Here is a 24160-nt window from a genome sequence, read left to right on the forward strand (position 1 = left end):
CTCAAAAAATGGCTCAAATGGCTCTGAGCACTATGGGACTCAACTGCTGTGGTCATCAGTCCCCTAGAACGTAGAACTACTTAAACCTAACTAACCTAAGGACATCATACACATCCATGCCCGAGGCAGGATTCGAACCTGCGACCGTAGCAGTCGCACGGTACTTCGCTCTCCTCTTTCTCGCAGGCATGGAAGTTGACGAGGGCCCACCTTCCACCATCCTGCGGACAGACGAAGCTCATTTTTCTCTGGCGGGTGAGGGGAACACACGCAATTGCCAAGTGAGAGGATCTTCGCCTCCAGTCACTCTACATGAAGTTCCTCCTTATGTTCTTTTTTGAACAGGGTGGCGCTCAAGGACCAAAGACGTGCGGTATGACTGGCCAGCGTTACTGCCATAAGCTTAGCCAGTGCGTCATACCCGCCCTACAGGAGAATGACGCATTGAACTCAACAGTTTTCATGCACAATGGGGCCCCACCGCACATCGCTCGTGAAGTTTACTTGTTTCCCCGTAACACATTTTGAAAAGATCGAATTTTCAGCCGATCTTTTCCAATCGCTTGGCCGGAACGATCACCTGATCTCATTCCCTGTGATTTATGGTTGTGGAGCTACGTGAAGGACAGGGTTTACCAGAGAAACATTCACGCATGCGCCGATCAGAAGCGCAGCATATCAAGAGAGGTAGCCAGCATACCTGCGGACATGCTTCGTTCTGCTGTGTAGGTTGTGATCCTGCGCTTTCAGACCCTTCTACACACTGATGGTCGTCATGTTGACCCCTTTTTGTAGCAGTAATGGTAACGGTATATAATACTATAATGTACCGTAGCAACACGTCAAAATGTTTCAAGTGAATTAATTTTGCGTTATTTGTCTTGCCCATGTCCTTAACATTAATGCTGCCAAGTTGGGTACCTGTAGGGTAATTAGTTTCCGTGTTATAACGTTTTAACTGGGAAAGTTTAATTATAACCACCAGGTATTACAAACGTTTTGTAGCAATATTATATTAGTTACGCATGCAAAATCTTGTTCGACATCTTGGCAAGACTATGTAACAGTTTCACTGCCATCCAGTTATTATTAGAGGAGTAATAGAAGTTTTCCTAAAACATGATATTGCTTGCTCTTACCCCAAGTGGCGGGCTCGGAGTACGTGGGCTTGGGACAAGAATACGCAGTGCGCACTGAAGAAAATAAAAAGGGTTATAAATAAATACTGGGTATCCGTTATAAAAGTTCCAGTTCGAAATCGTTGTAGAAAGAGAACCACTGCTCAGATTTACGAAAAATTTGAACACCATATTGTTGCATACGGATTTTCCGTTGCCCATATTTCACAGTTGTGCTTATTGGCATGTCCATCGAAATTGGCTTTGCCTGTCCACAGAATATTCCATTACCACTTATTGTCCACGTTCGTGGGAAGAAGGAGTTCAGAGCGAACGTTTGTCTTGCTGGCTCAGCAGGAAGCCACTCCTTAACGTGAATGATTTTGTATGGATCTTATGCACCGTGTTCGCAGGCATGTCCAACGGTCGAGCATTTCCCCGTGCACTGCACGTGGGCACACCACCGCTCGACTACTGCTCCAGTGCTGTGGCCACATCTTCGACAGACATCAGCTCAACTGCATTCCTCCCTCTGTCACACTGCTCTTCAAAAGAACCTGTCTCTTCAAAGTAATCATTTTCTCCAGAACCTTAGCAGACTTCGGACACCAATGCCTTTTTTTATAGCCAAGAGTGTCCTGAACTTCCGCATGGCTACTGGCGTGCAGTCATCCTTGTTGACGAGAGCTTTAGCAGCAGCGCGGGATCCTTCACGGAGATGCTGATGTGTTTATTCTGGCCCTTACAGTGCCATATTTTGGTCAAATTTTCGTTTTTTTTGTTACATGGCGTTTCTTCTTTCGTGAGTAATATGCTGTTCAAATTTGACGTCATTCCGAGCAGAGGTTCTTTTTCTACATCGCTTGGAAACCGAAACTGTGACCACGAACACCCCGTACACGGAAAAACAAATTAGGAACTCTTCGTTTTTCGGCGATTTCAAAATTAAATGCGCAATGATATGAGAGTGAGGCTGAAAGCAGATTTATTGAGTGAAATGCAGTGGTGAATTATTGTAAACCGGCCGAAGTGCACACTGCCTTTGCCAGTTTTAGACATTTTCTTAAGGCAGCATCTGAAAACCTGGTATCTGTTGATGGTTGCCGTATTGAGCCTCCATTTCTCAATAAAGCAAAGAGCTTGATGGTATAGTGGCTCTGTTCTCGGTCGTTTTCTGCCAAACATGCCACTCACTCGGAAGACGTGATTATATTCGAAGTATGTTTGAGAGGTGGGTATGTTTGAAGAAAAAACTGCGCAACAAGAGAAAAACTAGAGAAAAGAAATATTTATGTAAATTATCTAAGGTGAACAATGAGGCATTTACGGTAAATGAGCACAAAAAATGCTTGAATACGCTACAAAGGGACTAGAGTAGTCGAAGTACAGGTTATAGGGTAAAATTTTGCATACAGTTTCTGTGAACATCTACCCTAACAGACCTGCATACTTTTAGCCCAGTCCGGTATTTTATTTTTAGGCCATCTATACATAACACACACAACTAAAGTTCTGGACATCAAGGAAGATACTGGAAGCTGATAGCCACCAGTTCCGGAACGAATATATCTAATTTTTAAATAGATATAGGTTCACTTAACAATCTAAACTAAACAAATTTTACACTTAAAATGTACAAAAGTGATTTACCGGTTTTCCCCAGCTGTAAGATGTCCCTGCCGCTACGTTCTAGAGTAGAAGTGAAGAGTTGTTGACGAATGCATTGCCTGTTGGGAGAATAGTGAACTTCTATATAGGGAGCTGAAATCTTGGTGTGTACTCTTGTCTCACGAGTATATTTACCACCGACTGTGTCAGCAGCCTCGTGGTCTAGAGGCTAGCGTTGCTGCCTCTGGATCATGGGGTCTCGGGTTCGATTTCCGGCCGGGTTAGGGATTTTCTCTGCCCGGGGACTGGGTGTTTGTGTAGTCCTCATTATTTCATCATTATCATCATCATCATTCGTGACAGTGGCTAGACTGGACTGTGGACAAAACTTGACTGAGTAAAAATTGGGACTTAGTACGGGCGCTGATGACCGCGGAGTTGAGCGCCCCACAAACCAAAAATCATATCAACCCCCAACTGTCCTACCGCATTCGTCTCTGCTCCGATTATACACTTTCCTTGCCGCGTTACCTGCCTGCAATGCAACTAGAAGGCACTGGATATTATTGTGGGCAGTGGACGTCATGTTTTGGTTCATTACCGTATATTTTACTTATGCAGGAAGATAGTTCAGGAGAAGATTAAAGTAGGTAGGAAGATTAGGTGTTAACGTCCCGTCGACAGCGAGCTTATTGGAGACGGTGAGAGCGGTTTTGTGGTCTTAGAAGTTTTTAATTGAAAAAGATGCTTTAAAATTTCTCAAAAGATTTGTAGTTTATGTGAAAATTCTCAGTTTCATTATCTAAAAAATGCGGTTTTTCATTTATTTTCTCATCTCGCCTATCTCAACTACGTTCTAAACTCTGGCAATACCGCGCCTCCACTATCTCCTCACCGCCCCCCCCCCCCTCCTCCACACGCACTCACAGCACTAGGTTCAGAGCAACTTTAAAGCAGCCGACTGGGTGGGGCTGTAAAAAAACATGTGCAACCAATTACAAATTCACGACACATCCCAACCACAGCACACCACTCCTCATTATTATCATCTTGCTTTATTCACTGAAGTGCCAAAGAAACTGGTAGAGGCATGCGTATTCAAAAACACAGATGTGTAAATAGGTAGAATACGGCGCTGCGGTCAGCAACGTCCATATAAGACAAGTGTCTGGCGCATTTGTTACATCGGTTGCTGCTGCTGCTACAATGGCAGGTTAGCAAGATTTAAATGAGTCTGAAAGTGGTGTTACAGTCAATGCACGAGCGAAGGGACACAACAAACCCAAGGTAGCGATGAAGTGGGAATTTTCCCGTAGGACCATTCAAGGGTATCGTGAACAACAGGAATCCGGTAAAACATCAAATCTCCGACATCACTGTGGCCGGAAAAAGACTTGCAAGAACGGGACCCACGACGACTATAGAGAATCGTTCAACGTCACAGAAATCCAACCCTTCGGCAAATGGCTGCAGATTTCAATGCTGTATCATGAAGAAGTGTCATCGTGCGAACCATTCAACGAAACATTATCCATATGGGCTTTCGGAGCCGAAGGCCCACTCGTGTACCCTTTATGACTGCACGACATTGGACTGCTGATGACTGGAAACACGTTGCCTGGTCGGACGAGTCTCGTTTCAAGTTGTATCGAGCGGGTGGACGTGTCTTGATACCACATTCAGTTCCTTCTTCCTGAAGGTATGTCTTCCAATTACAGCCTTAATGTTTCTTGCAGGAATGTGATGAACTTCCTACCATTAAGATTCCCTTCGATGAAATAGGAGCGTATAATTCTGTCCTCCAGAATCCCACACCCTACATTCACCGAGCACGGTTTTTGGTATGCAGCTTGCCCCAGCCAAAATGGATTTTCAGTTGCCCAATACTGCATGTTATCCAAATGAACATTGTCATGGTTCGTGAATGTAGCCTCGTCAGTAAATAAAATCAAATCAATAAATGTGTCATCCCTCTGAATCTGAAGCTGGGCCCATTGGCAGAATTCAATGCGACGCATACAATGCGTACCAGTTAACTCTTGGAGGAGACTGATATGGTAAGGATGATATTTATGGTGATGCAGAACACGAACAAGACTACTCTGGTTCATGCCAGAGTCCCTTGCTATTTGACGCGAACTAGCACAAGCATCTCGAACCACAGTGGCAAGAGTAAAATCTCCGTTTTCTCGTTATTAACTTTCCTTTTCTGGATTTCTTTCCGATGCGTTAAAAATGGTCAAATGGGTCTGTGCACTATGGGACTTAACATCAGAGGTCATCAGTCCCCTAGAACTTAGAACTAGTTAAACATAACTAACCTAAGGACATCACACACATCCATGCCCGAGGCAGGATTCGATCCTGCAACCGTAGCAGTCGCGAGGTTCCGGACTGAAGCGCCTAGAATCGCTCTTCCACCGCGGCCGGCTCCGTTTCGTTAAAGACTCAGTTTTCCTCAATTTATCATACACATATTTAAATGTACGACGTGTAGGGTGCGTACGTTGAGGATATCTTTCAGCATATACACTCCTGGAAATTGAAATAAGAACACCGTAAATTCATTGTCCCAGGAAGGGGAAACTTTATTGACACATTCCTGGGGTCAGATACATAACATGATCACACTGACAGAACCACAGGCACATAGACACAGGCAACAGAGCATGCACAATTTCGGCACTAGTACAGTGTATATCCACCTTTCGCAGCAATGCAGGCTGCTATTCTCCCATGGAGACGATCTTAGAGATGCTGGATGTAGTCCTGTGGAACGGCTTGCCACGCCATTTCCACCTGGCGCCTCAGTTGGACCAGCGTTCGTGCTGGACGTGCAGACCGCGTGAGACGACGCTTCATCCAGTCCCAAACACGCTCAATGGGGGACAGATCCAGAGATCTTGCTGTCCAGGGTAGATGACTTACACCTTCTAGAGCACGTTGGGTGGCACGAGGTACATGTGGACGTGCATTGTCCTGTTGGAACAGCAAGTTCCCTTGCCGGTCTAGGAATGGTAGAACGATGGGTTAGATGACGGTTTGGATGTACCGTGCACTATTCAGTGTCCCCTCGACGATCACCAGAGGTGTACGGCCAGTGTAGGAGGTCGCTCCCCACACCATGATGCCGGGTGTTGGCCCTGTGTGCCTCGGTCGTATGCAGTCCTGATTGTGGCGCTCACCTGCACGGCGCCAAACACGCATACGACCATCATTGGCACCAAGGCAGAAGCGACTCTCATCGCTGAAGACGACACGTTTCCATTCGTCCCTCGATTCACGCCTCTCGCGACACCACTGGAGGCGGGCTGCACGATGTTGGGGCGTGAGCGGAAGACGGCCTAACGGTGTGCGGGACCGTAGCCCAGCTTCATGGAGACGGTTGCGAATGGTCCTCGCCGATACCCCAGGAGCAACAGTGTCCCTAATTTGCTGGGAAGTGGCGGTGCGGTCCCCTACGGCACTGCGTTGGATCCTACGGTCTTGGCCTGCATCCGTGCGTCGCTGCGGTCCGGTGCCAGGTGCACCTTCCGCCGACCACTGGCGACAACATCGATGTACTGTGGAGACCTCACGCCCCACGTGTTGAGCCATTCGGCGGTACGTCCACTCGGCCTCCCGCATGCCCACTATACGCCCTCGCTCTAAGTCCGTCAACTGCACATACGGTTCATGTCCACGCTGTGTTAAAGACTGCGATGGAGCTCCGTATGCCACGGCAAACTGGTTGACACTGACGGCGGCGGTGCACAAATGCTGCGCAGCTAGCGCCATTCGACGGCCAACACCGCGGTTCCTGGTGTGTCCGCTGTGCCATGTGTGTGATCATTGCTTGTACAGCCCTCTCGCAGTGTCCGGAGCAAGTATGGTGGGTCTGACACACCGGTGTCAATGTGTTCTTTTTTCCATTTCCAGGAGTGTATCTTGACACTAGCTCTCACTGAATTTCGTTGTCATTCTCCGTAAATGAGAAGCATATCGACTTGTTCTACGAAGGAATACACCATTCACATTCGCTTGATGAGACGATACTAGTCTTACCGTTCCTATTAGTATTGTATTGCGAACATGTCAATGGCACGTTAGATGGCTACGCCGTATTCTGCGAATATTTACTATTTGCACGATATACGAGAGAGAATTGGCAGAGCATGTGCTTAGATAAGTGCCGAAGAGATAAGGAATACCACACAATCCATGATAAAAAGGTAGCAGCACTGCATTGATACCAATGGCCATCACTTTGAACACCTTCTGTAAATGGACATTCATGCCACCTTTTTGACCTTCGTTGACCTTGAAAGACCTTACTGTTACAAATCACTGGATTCGTCTCGATAGCCGCTATTAGAAAATAAATACCAACCTACAGCATCCCGTTAAAAAAAAAGTTGGTCTTCATACTGTGACGCGATGCCACCTAGCAACAACAAACCAACGTCATATTATGGCCCCGTTGTCCCACGTAACATTTGTCCCACAAATTTTTCAGCTCTTATCATACTTTCGGAGTTATTCTAGGTGGCAATAGTTAGTGAGTCACCTTGTAAAACGCGTTTCGGAGGCACAAGGGAAACAGTGCAGTCGTTGTCCTAATCGCAAACGGAGCGATTTATCTGACGTCCGAACGGCCATGAGGAGTGACTTTCAGGCCAAGGGTAGAATTGCTTCCGAAACGGCTAAATTTGTAAACTGTTCAAGTGCCGACGTGGTTAAAGTATATCTTGGATGGCAAAATGGCGCTATCAGTTGTGGTGCGTCACGGGCCACAGTCGACACGGGTGAACGACGGCTGCGGAGGTGTGTACGAGCGAATAGACGGGCAACTGTTGAGCAACTGACCACCCAGATGAACTGACCGCCGACAGTGTGTCCTCAACGACTGTTCAGCGAACGTTGCTGAGTATGGGCCTCCGCTATGGGCGCATTGTCCATGTACCCATGCTGACTGCTGTTCGTCGGCGATCAAGACTGGAATTTGCACTCCAACGCCGCGACTGGACGTGAGCTGAGTGGTGGCAGGTGGCTTTTCCAGATGATCGCGTTTTTTGCTCCACCGGATAGACGGCCGTTGGCGCGTACGGCGTCAGAAGTCTGAAAGCAAAAAGCCTACAATAATGATCGGAAGGGTCCAGGCCGGGGGATATCCCCTAGATTATCTCGTCATTCTGGAAGGGGCAACGGATCAGCACAAGTACGCATCTATGCTTGGGGATCATGTCCATCACTAGAAGCATTTTTTTTTTCTCCTCGGCACGATGGCATCTACCAGCAGTGTATCACAAAACTCGCAGTGTACATGAATGGTTAGAAGAGCACCAGGATGAGTTTATTGTACTCGTCTGGCTACCAGACTTCCCGGATTTCAATCCAGTCGAGAATCTGTGGTACAAGCTCGATCGGGCTGTTGCCTAACTAACCCTCAACCAAGAAACCCAGCGCACTGGCCACGGCAGTGAAGTCAGAATTGCTTTACATCCCTGTCGGTACTTTCTAGAACTACACTGACTCTGTCCCTGCACGTCTCAGATTGGTCCGCCCTTAAAAAATGTGGTTCTTTAGGTTTTCGACAGATGATTAATTAATGTGACTGGACAGTGTGTAACAGTGGACTGTAAGGCACTTTCCCGTCTAAGTTAAAAAACTGGTGCTAAGTTGTCAGTATGCTTGCAGTAGAATTAGAAGTAATTGTGACGAACGGTTTACGCTGTCCTGCACAATAGCCGATATGTCGTGCTCTAAACATCCAATTACAAGAGTAAAAGAAATCATTAATGCCTTTCTAGTTCCGTCGGAGTAATATGACATATTTCTGAGCGACAAGACGCCCTCCTATCTGAACGTATTTCGTCTGAAAAAAATATTATCAGTGTGTGAGATCTGTGGTAAACCGACTGGCTCTCAGGACTCATGAAATATTCTCCACACGTGCTGCGTTTGCGTCCAGCCGCAAAGTGGTTGCAGAGAGAGAGAGAGAGAGAGAGAGAGAGAGAGAGAGAGAGAGAGAGAGAGAGAGAGAAGAAAGAAAGAATCATAACAAGCAATAATCTGATGCGGGCACTGTGTTTTTATATTGCATGCTCCCCTCGAACACCTTTTAATCCAATAAAGATTATTTGCTGTAATACAGGAAACAGTGGTTGTATTAACTCAGCGCAGCAGAAGCAGGTAGGGACTGAGGAATTTTTTACACACGCGATACCTTTACTACGCTAACTGCAACTGTATCTTTACATAGACTGCAGTATACCCTTACAAACATAAAAAAGGGCTGCGGACAGTTGTATAACTTAAATCGTTGATGGTAAACAGCAATCAGCCACAAATGCAAGTTGTGTTCCTACACAAGTATGTAGCGCAACCATTTTGATTAAACATTTCTAATTTTTAAATTATGGTTTATCGTAGGACTACTCACAGGAGACCAGTGTATAATATGCAGCTATGAAAACAAGAAAAAATCGTCTGATAACGAGTTGTAAAAAATTCGAAACGGTTAACGGTACTTTTTGAATAAAGTAACCTAAAACCAATTTGTGCCTGGTTGCTATTCACTATCAACAATTTATTTTATATAACATCCACCGTTTCCAACCATGTCTTTCTATCACAAAATTACGTTAATTGTATAACTGTCGTGGAGTAGCTGGACGATATTCCACCAACCTGCCTACTTTCTGTATTACTGACGTCATATTCACGCATTGGAACAGCTGATAGAAGTGAATGGAACTAGAATAACATTTTACGGCTCAGCGCTGAAAAAAGTAAACTACGTATTTGAGAGAATATTTCACTCTAAAATTTAGCCAGAGTTCTACAAAAGATAGCTGATAGATGGTTATCTAGTGACTAGCCACTGTCGATGTGATCAGCCAAAAGCAGTGATGTTTATGGCATCTGATCATTTTCCCAAATGCTGGACAGCGGTTCAGCTGTATTATTTTAATGTTTTACAGCAGTTCAATTTATTTAGAAAATAAAGGAGAACAGAGTCTGCAATATTTATAATAACTGTCTGCCTAAGAAACCAATGGGAAATTTCACCGATTTGAGGGAATATTTCGGTAGCGGAAGACGTAGTTATTGCTGACTAACACAAGTAGAGTTTGACGCAGTTATTTAATTATTTACGACATCGGCAGTAAATGTACAAAGATAGGCGAGAAGATATTCCCATTTATCTTCAACTAACACATGATCGGAAAGAAGATGGCCGATACGTTTGAGATGTCATATTACAGACGGGAGTTAGGTTGGGTTGTTTGGGGTAGAGACCAAACAGTGAGCTAGTCGGTCTCATCAGATTAGGGAAGGAAGTCGGTCGTGCCCTTTCAAAGGAACCATCCCGCCATTTCCCTGGAGCGATTTAGGGAAATCACGGAAAACCTAAATCAGAATGGCCGGACGCGGGACTGAACCCTCGTCCTTCCGAATGCGAGTCCACTGTGCTAACCACTGCGCCACCTCGCTCGGTTTACAGAAAGATACTGAAGAATAAATAGATTGCCGAGGCAACATCATGTCTCCACAGCATCCGCGAGGGAAGGAACATAGCTCTGGAAAACATTAACCAGGTGAAGGCACAGGATTGTAGGACATGTTCCCAACAGGAAATAACTTCCTTTGTGCTAGAGGAAGCCGTATGGAACTTGGTCAGGAGGCCCCGTCCTGCGGCAGTTCGGCCGCCGTGTTGCAAGTCTTATTTCAGGTGACACCGCATTGGGCGTCTTCCTTGTCAGTGACGGCGATGAAAGGATGATGAGTTTAACACAACATCCAGCCCACAAGCGGAAGAAATTTCCAACCCGGCCAGGAATCTAAACTGGACCCGCTGAATGGCAGGCAAACATTTTACCATTTCTTTTGTTTCTTGTTTGTTTGAAAGGAACCTTCCCGACACCCAGAGGGAGGGGTGGGGGCGAAGTTGGCAGGTCTGGCCACCATGTCCCGTTCCCACCCTCCAAAAACCAAGGAAACATACAGAACGTGGAGCAGAGGTACACTGAACATCGTTTTTTTATTTATCTCTCTTTTCGTTTTTTCTTTTTTATTTATTTATTTATTTTTGTCATTAATTCCACCTAGAATATCAGGAAACCGGCCTCACGCGAGCAGGAGGGCGCAGCAAGACGTCCGACTAAGAAAAACATTCCGATTACCAATGAATATATCGATTCTAAGTATGGAAGAGGCGGAGATCAACTCTTCATGACAGGAACACTCCAGCTCCTGGGTGAGTTAAGGAAGACACAGCAGAGGAGACAGGAGAAAAATGGTCGGTATTTTGGATTGCGGACAAGTGCACAGTGGCGTTCATTAAGGAACTGCCGAAAGTCAAGGATACCTTTCTCGGCATCGGCAAAGAAGTAGTGTGTTGCGTGTCCACTAATCCACCTCACACAGTTTAGGTTTAAGTAAGCACGCTGACTTTCCAATAAATATTTGGGAACCTTGAGTGTAAGTGCCACTTGCAGAGGAAGTCTCACGGGCCGTATCAGACGTGTCGCAAAACTAATGAAAAACAAATCTCCTGCTCGCCGCCAAGGCAATAAGATTTTTACGTACGATACTATCCAGAGACTGTGTGCAGTCAAATTCTCCGCTGTATACTTTCTCCAAGGAGCTCAAGAAGAACACTGTCAGCTAAAGGATAAATTTTAGGGGTTGCAGTATACAGTCTCAGCTTACTACCAACGACCAATGATCGTTACAACTTCTTCAATACTTTAAACGTAATTCATTTCTGATGAAATATGACTAGAGTGCCATTTTGGTGAGAAGAGAAACGGCGGAACTATATAGATTGTGCAAGTTAGCCTCGTATAAAAAAAAAATTAAGGTTGGCAACGATAAAAATGAAAGATCGCAAGGCAGTTTTATCTGCGGAATAACGTAGCGTTTAACCGTCTACACTGGAAAGGCTTTTTGTTCTGAACCATTTGGTACCTTTGTTTCGCAAAGTCTGAGTGTGTGTTTTAGGTGTAACTTTTAGCGATGGTTACTGTGAGGAGAGTGCTATTGATGACAATAAGACACAAGAAAGAGGGTGAAACTCGCTGTTTAGTCTAATCTAACCGAGGGGAACTCTGCGCTTACCTTGTCAGTTTGACGCACAGAACGCCAGTAAGTGTCACATACTCCGATGCCACGAGACACTGCAAGGAGTTCCGAGTTTTGCCCCTAAGGCACTGGTACATAGTCTACTGATCGTAAACATTCACCGCCAATGGTTTTTCACTTGTTTTGTTTCATGAAAATTTCGTCCCGTTACCAGAATTCAACCACACAGCTACGGTTGGAATGGCACTATTAGAATGCTATCCATACAGGAAAACGGCTGATGGGAAGATCCGCAGTAGCACCAGGAGTTGTATCGTGTAGCACCAGGAGGTGCGCTGTTTTCCAACAGTGTCTGAAGCGCAAAGTGCGTCAATCATCCTTATAGCACGCTCCTGCGCTACCAGCTCACAGGAATACAAGATAACTTGAGGCTTGCGCTGTGCGACAGAGACGACACTGGTGACGTCACAAAGCACTCCCTGTTTCTTTCTGTGCAGAACGCTCCCTCCTCCGCTCCTCCTCCCCTCCCCCCTGTTATATCGTGTAATTATACCAAGTGTGCCACCACGAGTACAAGAACGGAATTGTTAATGACTTGCTACAGTCAATGAGAAATTCTTTGGCACAGCCAAGTAACTTTTTTCATGTTTTTTTAGTTGCACAAGGGCCACTAATTAAGATCTATTTATCACTTCGAAAAAAAAAACTGCGCCCATGAAACTTGGGGATGGTGTCATTCATCCTCTACATATTCGCCATTCGCTTTTTCCTAACGGTCGATGACTACGCGGAAGCATTGTTGTAGAAGTTTGCGTTTTGGCTCTTCAGGAAACATATTCGCCATTCGCTTTTTCCTAACGGTCGATGACTACGCGGAAGCATTGTTGTAGAAGTTTCCGTTTTGGCTCTTCAGGAAACGTTCACTAGAAGTCACCTCGTCGACGTTCAGCTGGATATGCCTGTCACGCAGCGGTTTCTTCAATCGAACGGGGGGAGGGGGGGAGGGAGAAGACGCTGCGTATAACATCAGATGGAGGGGACCAAAATTAGATATCTCGAAGAACGAGTGTGTGTGACCGTGTCCTGTGCAGGATGAACTAGAGTGTTGTCGTTCAGCAGTAATACCTTCTTTGATAGATTTCTGCTGTCGTACTTCGCTTGAAAACAAGACTGTGCTCAGTTCTTGGAAAAAGGTACAGGTCGCATTCTTCTACAAGAAGGGTGTTAAAGTGATTCACAAAACTACCGTCCAGTATCCTTCGCATCGATTTGTTGTGAGTGCCTTATGTCGGAGCTAAGTAAATTCGAACGTGGGAAACCTATTTTTGCTGGTATGCTTGGTGCTGCCATAACTAAGCAGCCGAAGTGTCTTGCGTTTCAAGAGACACCATATCGAAGATTATACGACATACAGGAAAAGCAGCGCGGCCAACTGCTCCGTTCGTCCAGTGACGGTTATGTGAACGCGAGAATGAACTGTCGCATCTCCCCTGCGCACCATAGTCACTAGATCTCAGTAAGACTTTGTGGTCTACTTTGGAGAAAAGAGTACGTGATCGCTACCCGAGGGAGCAATGTACTGCTTGACTCCCCGGTGAAGGAGTGTTCTCGAAACTTAAAAAAAGCCCGTACCGAGCTACTGAGAGTCTCTCATGCAGAGACTTCCACTGGAGTTTATCTATCATCTCCGTAAAGCTTTCGCGATTACTTAATGATCCTGTAACGAAGCGCGCTGTTCTCCGTTGGATCTTCTCTATCTCTTCTATCAATCCTGTCTGGTACGCATCCCACGCCGTTGAACAGCATTCAAGCAGTGGGCGAACAAGAGTAGTGTAACTTACTTCCTTTATTTTCGGACTTCATTTACTTAGGATTCTTCCAATGAATCTCAGTCTGGCATCTGCTTTACCGACGATTAATTTTATATGGTCATTCCACTTATATCAATCCTAATGCCTACTCCCAGATAATTTATGGAATTAACTGCTTCCAGTTGCTGACTTGCTGTATTGTAGCTAAATGATAAAGGATCTTTCTTTCTATGTATTCGCAGCACATTAAATTTGTCTACATTGAAATTCAATTGCTATTCCCTGGACCATGCGTCAATTCGTTGAAGATCCTCCTGAATTTCAGTACAATTTTCCATTGTTACAACCTCTCGATATACTACAGCATGATCCGCAAAAACCCTCAGTGAACTTCCGATGTTATCCACAAGGTCATTTGTATATAATGTGAATAACAACGGTCCTACGACACTCCCCTGCGGCACACCTGAAATCCCTCGTACTTCGGAAGATTTCTCTCCATTGAGAATGACATGCTGCGTTCTGTTATCTAGGAACTCTTCAATCCAATGACACAATTGGTCTGATACTCCATATGCTCTTACTCTGTTCATTAAACGACTGTGAGGAACTGTATCAAATGGTTTGCGGAAGTCAAGAAACACGGCATCTACCTGGGAACCCTTGTCTGTGGCCCTCTGAGTCTCGTGGACGAATAGCGCGAGCTGAGTTTCACGCGATCGTCTTTTTCGAAACCCATGCTTATTCCTACACAGTAGATTTCTAGTGTCCAGAAAAGTCACTATACTCGAACATAATACCTGTTCAAAAATTCTACAACTGATACACGTTAGAGATATAGGTCTATAGTTCTGCATATCTGTTCGACGTCCCTTCTTGAAAACAGGGTTAAGCTGTGCCTTTCTCCAATCTTTTGGAACGCTACGCTCTTCTAGAAATCTATGGCACACCGCTGCAAGAAGGGGGGGAGAGGGGGCAAGTTCCTTCGCGTACTCTGTGTAAAACCGAACTGGTACCCTGTCAGGTCTAGCGGCCTTTCCTCTTTTGAGCAATTTTTAATTGTTTTTCTGTCCCTCTGTCGTCTATTTCGATATCTACCATTCTGTCATCTGTGCGACAATCTAGGGAAGGAACTACACTGCAGTCTTCCTCTGTGAAATAGCTGTGGAAAAAGACATTTAGAGTTTCGGCCTTTGTAATCCTCTGTTTCAGTACCATTCTGGTACATGAACTTGGTAGTATTTTGCAGAAAGAATGCTATAAGATTCCCTTGAAAACTATACACAAGACATGTACTTATTTATTCCGTGACGACTGAAACCTGTTTTGAATATTAGCGGGTTTCTTGCACTGTACTAAGCGTGGTAATGTGTTGTGTTTTCGGTTTTCATATTTTTGTCCACCCCTCAGTACGTGCAATACGTGTGTGTGATGTCCTTAGGCCGTAGTAACGGCCTTGATACGCCTGGGCATTGAGTCAAACAGAACTTGGATGGCGTGTATAGGTACAGGTGCCCATGCAGCTTCAACACGGTACCACAGTTCACCACGAGTATTGACTGGCGTATTGTGACGATCCAGTTGCGCAGCCACCATTGACCAGACGTTTTCATTTGGTGAGAGATCTGGAGAATGTGCTGGCCAGCGCAGCAGTCGAACATTTTCTGTATGCAAAAAGGCCCGTACAGGACTTGCAACATGAGGTCGTGCATTTTCTTTTGAAATGTAGGGTTTCGCAGGGATCGAATGAAGGCTAGAGCCACGGGTCGTAACACATCTGAAATGTAACATCCACTGTTCAAAGTACCGTCAATGCTAACGAGAGGTGATCGAGACATGTAACCAGTGGCACCCGATACCATCATGCCGGGTGATACGCCAGCATGGTGATGACGAATACACGCTTCCAATGTGCGTTCACCGCGATGTCGCCAAACACGGATCCGATCATCATGATGCTGTCAACAGAACCTGGATTCCTCCGAAAAAAATGACGTTTTGCCAGTCGTGCACCCAGGTTCGTCGTTGAGTATACCATCGCAGGCGCTCCTGTCTGTGATGCAGCGTCAAGGGTAACCGCAGCCATGGTCTCCAGGCTGATAGGCCATGCTGCTGCAAACGTCGTCGAAGTGTTCATGCAGATGGTTGTTGTCTTGCAAACGTCCCCATCTGTTGACTCAGGAATCGAGACGTGGCTGCACGATCCGTTACAGCCATACGGATAAGATGCATGTCATCTCGACTACTAGTGATACGAGGCCGTTGGGATCCAGCACGGCGTCCCGTATTACTGTCATGAACCCACCGATTCCATATTCTGCTAACAGTCATAGGAGTCGACCAACGCGAGAAGCAATGTCGCGATACGATAAACCGATAGGCTTGGAAACTTGATGGTACGCTTTTCTCGGCGGCCGGGGTGGCCGAGCGGTTCTAGGCGCTACAGTCTGGAACCACGCGACCGCTACGGTCCAGGTTCGAATCCTGCCTCGGGCATGGATGAGTGTGATGTCCTTAGGTTAGTCAGGTTTAAGTGGTTCTAAGTTCTAGGGGAGTGATGACCTCAGAAGTTAAGTCCCATAGTGCTGAGAGCTAATTGAACCTGCAAACAAAGAAAATAATTAATTATCAAATCATTTATTTCTTGCAACGTGATAGGTCAAACTTTAGGACCAGTACCGTCACGATCATCTGCGTCGTGGTGTCGAGGCTATTGTGCTGCTGAGGAAAGGTCGACATTTTGGTGCAATACAGCGCACCGTATCGACTGCGTCGTAGCTTCACCTATCAGCTGAGTGATGGAGGGGCCAGGGTGACGTCACTGTCTGGGTGCTGAGGATGACGGCGGCGGAGCGTGGCGGACCGTGAACCGCGGCGCCGCGCCGGCGAAAGTTCAGCCTGCAGAGCCTGCGCCACAGACGAAAGGTCGGGGCGTCCTGCGCGCCGCGGCGAAGGCTCTGCCCGAATGCCAGCGCTGAGGCTGGCTGCTTAGGTGGCCTCAGTGGCCACGTCACGTTCCAGTACACCGCAGGCCACCCAGCCGTGACAATCGAGTATCCATCCCAGATTTCTGACTGCATCTCCAAGGATGAGTGCATACGATTTTAGAATTTCTGGGAAACTTCAGTCTGCAAACAACCCATTTGTTGGATAGCTGCGAATGATGTATGGTTCGGACCCGGCACGGACCTCAGAATGTAAACTGTCCTATAAATAAATTCCGTCGAGCGAGGTGCCGCACTGTTTAGCACACTGGAGTCGCCTTCGGAAGAACGACAATACAAACCCGCATCCGACCATCCAAATATAGGTTTCCAGTGATTTCCCTAAATCGCTCCAGGCAAAAGCGGGTTGGCATGGCCTATTTCCTTCCCCATCCTTGACACTATCCAAGTTTCTGCTCTGTCTCTAGTGACCTCGATGTCGACGGAATGGGATGGAGCACGTTCATATCAGCCGCTCGCAGTTGGCGTCAACAAGTGTATGAGCCTGAAGATGACGTTGTTACAACGTTGAAACTAATTGCCAAAATAAAATCGACACGTTAAATACAGCTGGAGGTATTTCTTTATTTTTAATATAAATTTGTGCTAGCTGACGTCCCACTGTTCTCCATTTCAATCATGGATGTACGAAGATTAAACCTAACCTTCATTCCTAACTCCATAAGTAAATTCTGCATTAGCACCAGATGACTGCGTGTCGTCCACTGTCACATGAAGTCATCGGGATGCGGAATGGACGGGCAAGGAATCAACACTTGGAATCCCTTGTGGACTTTCCATATCTTGCAGTCTTCTTTGAAGGCATGAAAAGTAGGCCATTTTCGAGATTTTTTGAAGTGAAATAAAAAGTAAGCCCCAATACTGAATCTGATTATAAATTTTTATTCTTTACACTTTTGTCTTTAAGAATTTATTTTTCTGCTTGTATTGGACGCTGCCTGTAACCGTTGCACTAGGTGGAACGACCCCTTGCAGTCGGAATGTTGGTCATCGGCTGGAATTCTCGAGATCACCTATTGGACCTGTAGGTCTTTTTTGGTATATTTTCTATCAGCATTTGCCGAATATTTTCATTTCATTTATTTTATTAACAGTACAGAGTAGCCCACCGCCTTGAAACGTAAGTTGGGTCGGATGATTCTGAATCTAAGAGCAAAGACTTCTCATTGTTACAGTCTTATTGGTATACAGTTGTTAATGCCTTTTTTATAAATAATATAAAGATCAAAATATACAAAGGTTTCTCTGAGGTTATAGCGATTTGAATGCTTAACAGTTGTTAAAATGGTTCCATATGTTTTGTTACTACCTAGTTGATGAGAATATTATTTATATGATTCAAATGTCAAAGAAAAATAAATAAAATAAAATGTACGTAGGATAACGAAAACAATGTTAATTTCTAACAAAATGGTGATGTGCTGCAACAAATGTCATTTTGAAACGACATTTTTTAAAAGTTGGTTTCGACATCGACTATACTGTGAATGTCTTCAACCGAAATTCAAACAATGACATGCTGTAACAGACGAACAGATAAAAGCAAAATTTTCTCATTTATAAAAATTACTTCATATATAAATTGAACTGTGGAAGATATATTTAAATTTTACAGTTAGTAGTTTACATTGCGAAGAACAAAATAAAGTGAAAAAAGAAAATAGTTGGTATATGCAGAGTCGAACTTGGGTCTGCTAACTAGCGGTCTATGCTTTGTACTAGATTTTTTTTTCCCCACCGAAATATACACTCAAATGGCAGTGCATTCCTTCAAAAAACGAAAATCTTCACTCAGTTTTTTTTTTCAAAGCACTTATTTAAGACATCAATTAAAATAAAATAAAAGAAGTCATTTCGACAAAAACAAAAGAGTTAAATTAGAAAAACGTATGTGAAGGAATGGGGCGTTAATTTTAACGTGCCCACACTTCTTTTCTCGTCACTTCTACATTTAAATCCAAACAAGAGTGTCCACAAAAACGGGGGGGGGGGGGGGGGGGGGAGTGGGGGGTGGATATCAACTCATCCAACGCCTTGTCAATGAAAAACAAGGTACAACATATTAGAAAAAAGTTCACGATACCAGGGCGTCCTGAGCCAAATACTATGGGCTGCACCATATATTGGGAAAAGGCACACGTATCTGCGTCGTATCCACTCACCATTACGTAGTGTCCAACAAGCCACATGATGGCATTGTTCTTCGATCGGGGAAAGAAGGTTGAATCGGGACGAACGAGAATCTCCCCCGAGATAGCCGCCTCCGACGTCCTGAGGAGAAAAGCCAGTTCTCGGCGAAGCCATCTCCAATGGTCATGACGAAAAAGTCGCGCGTTGGGAGGTACAATATCACGAACAACTTGGTACCACGAGGACGCCACTTCCATCGGGAAAATCGGGAGGATAATGTCAGACCAAACAATCTTCCAATTCGTTTCTGGCGACAGGGCTTCCACAGAGAGAATACTATGTGGAATTGGCCAGTGGCTTAACAGCATTTTAGGGAGAAATTCACTTGGGAAAGGATATTTACTCCTAAATAGCTGGCATCAAGAAAGAATTCCTTAACATGCCGTAGTTTATAACTATTCCTACCAATATCTACTAGAGGTGTTAAACTCGCCGGTCAGATACAGTCATAAAGGCAGACCGTAAGTGACTGGAGGCCGCGTTGACATGTTAAAACGGTGTGACGGATGAATAAGGCAGAAGTCTTAACCCGAATGTCAGGGAGGCCCAAACCTCTCAGTAGACGGCGGCGGCTTTTTGGGGACCAGGATAATTTTAGCAACCTTAAAGCTGGGCAGGAGAAAGCCTCCGTGGAATACTTCATCACTATAAAAGTTATCGTATCTCCTATCAGGGGCCAAAATCGAATATAAAATTCTTTGGGAAGGCCATCGGGGCCAGGCGATTTGTGGGAGGGAGAACGAGCATCAATATCAAGTATATCATCCGCGATGGGATACAAAGAAAAACTCGTCCTGGAGAGCTGGCGTAACAACACTACGAAGGGGGCAGGTGAAATCAACAGACGGTGGACCGTATGAATCCAGTATAATTTCGGAATAGTACTAGTAAAGTTCACGCTTGATATCAAATTGGGAGGACAACTCACGCCCATCTAGAGAACGAATGGTAGAAAGACAAGTCCTTTGAGGTCGCTTGTGAAGCCGGAGAAGATGATAGAGATCAACTCATCCTGTACGATTGAACGAGGCTGGGAATGCAATCTGACACCATCAATTTGCCTACGTTTGAGTTGTAGAAGTGTCGCCTTCACACGGTGGACGTCGACGACCCTTAAGGGGGTATCAGGAGCATAATCGTAAAGATCGTGAAGGACAGCATAATAAGAGTCCATAACGCGCCTTATTTCAGCAGCTTTTTCAGCGCTAAAATGCTTGAGTGTATTTCGAATCCGGAGTTTAGCAAAGGTAACTCACCATTCTAGAAGTGAGGAATAACGCGCCTGGGACTGGGTTGTCCGCTGCCATACGTCTGCGATGATACGTTCCAGAGAGGGGTCTGTGAGATGTAGAATGTTTAGCTTCCATAAAGGGCGCGAAATATGGACCCGCTGCGGGACGTGACTAAAACTCATTGAAACAGCACAGTCATTAGTGAAACTGGCCGGAATTATATCAATCGATAGAAGGTGACTACATATGGGAGCGGATAAATAAAAGCGGTCCAATTGGCTACTTGAAGTAGCTGTAAAAAACTTTAACCGCACCAATGTAAGATATCTGCAAACCTTAGCATCCTGGAGATGCAAGGACGTCACCATATCATTAAGTTCACGACAAAATGTATAATTGGGGATCTGATCTACACGACGTAAGACGCAGTTAAAACCGCCCCCAACAAAACCTTGCATGGGTTCCGCTGGAGTAAATAAACAACTTCTTCCTTATAAAACCGCGCGCGATCGGATGAACGACCGGATCCAGACGGAGCGAAAAAAAAAAGGCTGAAGTCATAAAAACTACAATCCATACCACGACCATCATCTAGCGTTTCGAAGTCCATCAGCGGGATTCCATCTTGATAAAGCAAAGCAATACCGGTGACATTTTCAGGCATGACATTGAAAAACATAGGGATTCCAGGAAGACAAAACGCATCAAATAATACTTTTAAACACGCGATAGCAGCTTCGGAATCGTAAATAAACTGGCGTAAAGCAGCAAGCCGTAATTGGGAACGTATCCTATTACCACTGAGGGTTAGAAATGTATATACCTGCATCCATTAACACATGTAAGGTCAATAGAACAACACTAAGGAAAAAGCACTCATCACGTCCGTCTCTCCTGAACGTCCAGAGGCGGGGGGTAAGAACGTATAATTCTAATCCTTCCCACCGGATGCCGAGGAATCCTTGTTTTTCTTTTTACGACGCGCCATTGCAGGTGCAGGTTGAATGCGCTGTTTCACACCACTCCGTGAAAACATACGCTCTTGGTGTGGAGGGGTTGGGGGCACGTCAAGCTCCGATTCGATAGAGGGGCCATCGCCACTGCACTCATCGTAAATCGGGGAAAACAATTCAGAACGACCAATAACATCATCAGGTACAGAAGAGACAGCTGATGCAGTGCCGGAGTCGGATGGCATCTCCTGAACCCTTAGAATCCTGTTGCCCCACCGTCTCAGCGTGGAGGAGGGGTGGTATTGCACTGGAACACTGTAAAGTCTGGCCAGCAGGCAACGCCTCTGCGGGAACATCTGAACCCCCGGGAACCGTCACATCTACGGGTAAAGTGGGGGACGCAGTTTCAAGACACATTTCAACTTCAACAGAAGCAGCTACATCATCTCTGGTAATACTAGAATTAACGTCAGTAGACAACTCATCACCGCCAGAAGGTGCACCCACTGTGAACGCCTTATCAGAAGAACGAGACTGGAGTGGGGCGTCCTTGAAATCTGTACCGTCCTCAGTCCGCCGGCATTTGACTTGCGCTGCAAGAGCCGTCGTCCCCTCATGGACAGAGGCCGCACTGGGACGCACCGGTAACGTTGGAAATTCGCGAGGAGTAGACAGTAATTTTGCCCCTACATCGCTTAGACCAGGAGACTGACTGACACCTGACTGCGTAGCTACTATGTCTGCTAACGTTAAAGGAAGATGTTTTTGATAAGACGACGTCAGAACAGTTGTCTGGCGCTGACAATCAGATCTGAGATGTCCGTTTTCGTTCCTTCTTGCCCTGCATACTTAACATGGGTTCAGTAACCACAAACAGTTAAGTGGGAAGGAATATCCTTTTTAACGCACATGTCCACAGTCCGGATACCACCTATAACACTGGAACCGATGTTGTGCTGACCAGCGTTCCCGTCGGATATGCCGTATTACTCCAAACTGAAGCAACGCTGTTTTAAGAAATGAATCGTCCACTTCAGGAGGAGTGTTATAAATTCCAACCGGAGTATACTCGAGTGCCGCATTTTCAAGGAGGACTTGACTAAAGGAACCATTGCGATGTGTAAACAGCACTTTAGAACCAACCCAAGAGAGAAGCCGTTCTACTTGAACGGGATCATAAAACTTCAAAAAGAATGCATACAAATCAGACTCAAAGTAATCAGTATCTACCCGATCAGGTTTAACACGGATGACATCAGCCAACTAGTCGTGAATTTCTAAGGAGCCAGACGTACGTGCCAGTACCGGAAATCTAACTCTGATCCTTCCGAGGCGAACAAGATGTGTAGACCAAGCAGCTACAGAGGCGGAAGAAGTAAATCATGAACGAGACTTTCACTCAGCAGCGGAGTGTGCGCTGATATGAATTGTCCTGGCAGGTTAAAAGTGTGTGCCCGATCGAGACTCGAACTCGGGACCTTTGACTTCCGCTGTCAAGTGCTCTACCATCTGAGCTACCCAAGCACGACTCACACCTTGTCCTCACAGCCTTACTTCTGCCAGTACCTCGTCTCCTATCTTACAAAACTTCACAAAAGCTCTTCTGCGAAAATGTTCTGTTTTTATCACAGGAGCATCATTTGTCACTGAATGTGCGGTTATGGCTACTAGCGGATCCTCTCATTAGGCCACATATTCTTCTAATAAAAATTCATGAACTGGGATATGTTCTATTTCTGCACAGCGGAGTGTTCCAGGGTCGGTTGAGAATGTTCCCCTTGAACAATATTGTGGATTGTGGCACATGCGTGGATGGGAGACTCGTACGTTTTGTTCCTAACCTCTAAACATAGTCTAAGGATGACAGATCGGACAGAGCCAGTACCTCGGCCCCTAGGATCAACTGACCTCAGTACGCTTGGATCTCTCAATATGTGATCGTCTTACAAGTGAAGATCACACAGTTCGATCACAAAATTTTCGTCTGAGGGCGTTGCTGCAGCGCACCGACGTATAAGCAAGTGAATAGTGTGGCATTCGTGTCTTGCCGATGTGCCGGTGGTGTAAGCGGAAACATGAACTATGGCGATGTTATTACGAAACATGTCCAAACAGGTGTTATTATTTTTTTGGTTTCCGAAAGAGAAACACCTGTAGACATCCATGGGAGGATGAAGGATGTGTATGACGTAGCATGTCTGTCTCAAACCGCTGTTGTGGAACGCTTAATGGTAACTCACTTCCTAATATCGCAAATGTCGTAACGCATAAATGGGAGCCACTGTCGCACCTGTCCTGTAGTCCTGATCTCTCCCAAGCGGTTACAACGCCTTCGGTCCCTTACAAGGGCCTTGAAAGGTCGACGATTTCTGTCGGACGTGGGTGTGCAGCAGATAGTTACGTACTTCTGTACGGAGCAGAACACGATGTTTTACCAAACTTATCTTCAACTTGGTGCGTTGGTGGGATGCTTGCCTCAATATGGTCCAAATGGCTCTGAGCCCTATGAGACTTAACTTGTGAGGTCATCAGTCCCCTAGAAGTTAGAACTATTTAAACCTAACTAACCTAAGGGCATCACATACATCCACGCCCGAGGCAGGATTCGAACCTGACTGGCATACTGCTTCTGGATTGTACGGCTTTCGAACGGAAACGTTTGAGCGCTCCTTATTTCCTCACATTTTCGTCTCGCTAAAATGTGTGGGTTGAATTAGATCTGTCAGAGTCTTCTGATTCCAGTCACAAACTCAATAGGGAACAGTGTGGAATGGCAATGAATATCTTCGGTAAGTCAGGGAGTGTGGCATCAGCTTGGGCCCCCGCTACATACTGCGCGTTTTGTGTCTGACAGTTGACCAGAGAGAGATTAGTTTCACAAGATCTCTGTTTACGGAATCCATGATGTCTCGTCTATCGGAAACTATCGTTCTCCAAAAAGGTACGAGAGGATAAAACGGGTCTATATTTTTTCACTGACATCAGCTATATAAGCCTATAGTTGTGTGCATCTGTACGATGGAAACGTGGAAGCTTTTTTCAGTGACTTGGAACGTATAATCGCCCAAGTACTATACAAGGTCCTATTGCCTTTCATCTACTGAACGATTTTAGACCACTTTATATTCCGCTATTAAATGGGGTAATTGTTTCGCGCACACTGATAGCCATACTACA

This window comes from Schistocerca gregaria, chromosome 2 (assembly GCF_023897955.1).
Source record: "Schistocerca gregaria isolate iqSchGreg1 chromosome 2, iqSchGreg1.2, whole genome shotgun sequence".
Classification (NCBI taxonomy): Eukaryota; Metazoa; Arthropoda; class Insecta; order Orthoptera; family Acrididae; genus Schistocerca; species Schistocerca gregaria.